Source organism: Cebus imitator, unplaced genomic scaffold, assembly GCF_001604975.1.
Source record: "Cebus imitator isolate Cc_AM_T3 unplaced genomic scaffold, Cebus_imitator-1.0 Scaffold525, whole genome shotgun sequence".
Lineage (NCBI taxonomy): Eukaryota > Metazoa > Chordata > Mammalia > Primates > Cebidae > Cebus > Cebus imitator.
The window spans coordinates 89200-93945 of record NW_016107840.1 but is presented as its reverse complement, the minus strand read 5'-3'; the positions used below and the strand labels follow the sequence as shown (position 1 = coordinate 93945).

General features: G+C 40.0%; 1 pseudogene; it reads left to right on the top strand.

The window, feature by feature from the left end:
• Nucleotides 1-1038: 1038 nt before the first annotated feature.
• On the top strand, nucleotides 1039-2861 carry LOC108293204 (annotated as a pseudogene).
• The last annotated feature ends 1885 nt before the right edge of the window (nucleotides 2862-4746 follow it).

Sequence of the window (4746 nt, the reverse complement as noted above, 5' to 3'; positions counted from 1 at the left end):
GGGAGTCAGAGCACCCAGCCAAATTGCTCCTCAACCCTAGACAAAGCCTTTGGCCAAGATGGAGGTGCTGTTAGCTGGGCAGTCCTTCTGGGTTTCAGAGACTGGTGTTGACTCCAGACTGGTCTCATCTGCATTGCCTTAATGACAAGTGGCCCAGGAGTACCCATGCACAGAAAGTGTGGGATGTGGGCATCTTCAGATGTTCTGGTAAAATTGTGAGATTAGCTGTATGAAGGAAACCAGTGGGAGGAAAGGAAGTTCTCAGGATGGTAAAATGTGATTCACACACAGTGCACATGCCGGTAGGGCTGTCACCGGGCAGTGGCCTTCATGGAGAGTGGTACCAGCACCTCAGTCCATCCAAGATGTTTAGCAATGCTCAGTCTCTGGTCCCAGAGGATGGCTTCTCAGGGCATACCACAAGTTAAAGGTCACCTGTCTGGAAGATGAATGAGATAGCTGCCCGTTCTCAAGACCCATCTGCCTAGGGAGGGTCACAGAGGCAGGATGTAAGCCTCAGGGTGTGGCATTCGTGCACAAGTCATGAAAATCAGGCTAGAGAGAGAGCCTGGACATCAGGGACTTCTGCCCACAGCACATGGCACCCACAGCTGCCCAGCCTGTCCACATGCTGGGACCCAGCACAGCGCCTGAAGCCACGTGGGAAAGTGGGCCTTGTTCACTATAGCCACAGGGGGATGAAAGGGGCCTTGGGCTTTGCAGAGATGTTATATATATTTTGTTTGTAATGAGCCATTCTCCGTAAATTCTCACTGTAAAATGACAAAAAAAAAAAAAAAGGCCTAGCAAAGACCTCATTCACTTTTAATCTCCCTCATTTTTCAGTTCATTCTCTGCTTATTTTCTGGTCAGCCCATGACCCCATATGTCAGTGGATGGGTGATCAATTTGCCACCTCAGGGCTCTGGGTGGTCTGCTACCTCCGAGGCTGGGGCGGCCTCCATGGCCTCCATAGTAATGGCCCCGTGGGTGTCTCTGCCAAGTGGGAAAGATGCAGCCTGCTGACCCACTGCCTCATCCCCAGCGTCATGGAGGGACCCTGGCCACTGAGGACAAAGGCCCTGGGTGCTGGCCTGCAGGGCAGCGGGCACCAGTGAAATCCCATTCTCTGGCTGGATACACAGATGGTCTCAAATGAGAGAGACGCTGTATCTGGCACCAAAAGAAGATTGGAGCATACGATCAGCAGATATGGGAAAAGTCAACTGAACAGACTCGGATTAAGGGTTTCAAAAACAAACCAAAAAAAATAGGCTAAACAAAGCCAGACTTGACTGATGTTGACTTAATCAGAGGCTTAACATTTGCCAAAGCAAGACCTGAAATTCCATGGACACCTCTGCCTCGGAAGGGGCTTGTTCAAGTTGTATTTTTTCCATTGTTCAGCAATTGGTGGATTCAGGTTACCTCTTTAAGAATCTTTGTTTGGCTGTTACTGCTTTATTTCATGCAAGTTATAGCAATTGTCTTATATTTGATGATGCCTACTGTGAATGTAAATGAAGTACTTGGATGCCTGTGTCTTATGCTACTCATGGGAACTGTCCACTGTCAGATTGTTCCTACTCAGTTAGCAAGCCCATCAGGAAACAATGGAAATCGGAGAAAAAGAAAATTAGGAAAAACTGTAAATGGCAATGGGAGCTGAGAAAATGGAAATAACTCCTCTGATAAAGTCAGAGGAGTAGAAACTTTGGAATCTGTACCCGTTATTGGTGGTTTTGGGGAGACTATCTTTGGCAACAGGATTAAAAGAGTAAATTCATATCTCATAAAGGGGCTGAAACTGACAATGACCCAAGTTGTGTCCATCCTATCATTAAGAAGAGACAATGTTGACCAGAGATTAGAATGTGGCAAACAAGAGAGAAAGCAAAATTTTCAGATGGAGAAAAGTGCCATAGGGAGGCTTTCCGGTGTTTGGGTAATGGAGAATCTTATGACGTGTCAAGTGAGGAAGATGGAGAAGCACAGACACAGATGATACTATTGTGTAGGAGTGTGGAAGGGGACAAGTGACAATGGTTGTGGAGTTAAGGATAGAAAATCAGTACTTTCAAAGCACCTAAACTCTCAGGTAAAGAAAACCACTACATGGTGGTGTCATCTTGTGTGGGAATGAGATAGTCTGGCGGAATCAGAATTTGAATCAGCAGCCTTCAGCCAGGGCTCTAGATCTGGTGTGAGTGGTGGCTCTCGAAGCCTCAACATGTCAAGAAGAGATTCAGCACCCGCCATGACTCAGAGACTGAGGATATGTTATGGGATGACCTGCCACATGGCTCAGAGTGCCAGTCTTCTGCCACCAGTGATAGTGAGAGGGCGCATATAAGTACCCTTCACTCAGAACAAACATGACCCCAAAGAGGATGTTTTTCAGCAGAACCATTTATTCTGGCTTCAGAGCTCAAGCCCTGCCTCTGATTGAGTTAGAGCAATAATCTGGGAAGGGAATGAGTACAAAAAGATGGATATGTCTGTGTTGGAAATAAGTGGCCTCATCATGAGCAGGGTCAGTACAAGCAAGGAGTAGGTTATCAGATGCTGGGAAATAATGTCACTATTGGATGGGCATTTTTTCCATTCTTACATCGACTTTTCCGTGAGAAGAGCCTTGGCCAACTGAAGTCCATTTCAGCTGAGGACATCTTGACTCTCTTTTGTGGGGCATCACCTGTTATACCTGTTATTGATTTGTCCATAATTAATGTTTTTTGAAAGATTGTGTCTTATTTGGATTTTTTTTTCATGATGTGTGTGGCAGAGAGAACATATAAACAGGTCAGTGGAGAAATAAGTAAAATTGTTTACCTCTGTTTTTGTATATGAAATTCCATTGAGTTGTTTTTTGTCTCTTGATTTGGTCTCTCTTCAAGTTGATGTGAGCAATAAATGATTGATAAGTGGAAAAAAATTTATTAAATGCTTTTTAAAATTCTGCCTATACATTTGGTAAATGATGATGAAGAATACTTAACAATCAATATTTAAGCATGCCAAATAATAAAACTTTTCCCAACTTTTAAAATTATTTAAAAAAATAAGCCAATTTATATTGGACATTTGGGTTACATGTGCATATAAAAACAGTCATATTCCTCAACTGACCATAGATAGACTGGCATACAAGTGTCCTTCTTTCTGGATGTAATTAAGTTTTAGTGGCAGTAGTTCAGAGGGTAGCAAATGAGCTGACCTCTCCATGAAGTAAATTCGACAAGAATCAAGAAGTATTAAAGGTGCTAACGATTGATTCCATAAATCTTTCTTTCTTCTCTATCTTTTCAGTATATAGGTGTGCACTATGGGTGTCTATAAATTAAAACACTTTTAATCTAGACTGTGAGCTTCTATGAAAGGGGCTACTGTCAATCCATAAAAGGCACTGGGGAAGTGAGAGATAGCTCAGGGGAGCAGAGGGCACCTGCCCTCCATCAGGCCATCCATGCAAAGCTACTGAAGAGGTAGACTTGATTATCTAAGTCTCAATGAGCTTAGATGTTGACCTGGGCCTTCAAGTGAGGTTTTCCTTTATTATGTTTTATGTTGTTTGTTCGACTATTTTTGTAATTGGGGCAAAGTGAGATGTTCAACTAGTCTAAAAATGCTTAATATACACCATAAACTGTCTGAATCAAAGGTTTTTATTTAATCTTCTGCCAAACACAACTGATTTCCATCTACAATTATTTATTTATTTATTTATTTTTAAATAGTTTATTTAAAAAATCTAATTACAGTATCAACACATGCTTATTATAGTAAGTTTGGAAAAGATAGAAAAACAGAATAAACAACATAAAAATCACCAATAATTCCAGGACCCAAATATAACTATTGTTAGCATTTTGCTGTAAACTTCCTCATTCTTTTGTTTTCTATGCACATGCATAAACATAAATGCTTTAAACAAACCTCAGAGGCTTCCACATAAAGAGTTCTGTATCCTGTTTTGAAATCTGATATTATATAATGTAAATTTCCTATGGCACTAGACATCCTACAAAATCATGATTTTTTTAATGGCTGTGTTATAGTCCACCAGAGACATTTTATTTATTCTGAACATTCTTACTCAAACATCACTGACATTTTTTCTAATTATTTTTCTTGTGAACAATCCCAAGAGATGATATTATTAAATCAAAGTGTATAAACATTTTTAGGCTCCTGACTTACACTGCTTAACTGCTTCCAGAAAGACAATACCATTTTAAATTAACTGTGCCATATATGAAATATCTCACTAAAGAATATTTTGTAAATAATTTTTCCCTCACTGAAAAATTAAAATAATATATAAGTAATTAAAATTAAAATCCATTTAAAATGATGAGTACCTTAATATCTGAGCAAGATCTGACATAAGCTGACTGCCTTAGAGACTCAAGCAAGCAAATTTAGTTATGGAAGCACCAATAATAGTCATATGGAAAGGATCAAGAAAATATTGTAACACTGTAACTAGTATCATTTTTATCCAAACAGGAAAATAGAACAGTACTCTTCATATTCTTATTCAAAGAAATTGTGCTTAAATATTCCATTCAAGGAATATTGTAAATAGAAATTCTGGGATGCCAGGGAAAGAAATCCAAAAGACAGTAAAATGCAACACATTCAGATCTTAAGAAAATGCAAAATAAAGGTGCAAATTGGGTTAACTAGAAGATAAGAGTCATCTTTACATGGTACAGTACCTGATTAGAACTGGCTTTTTCAAGT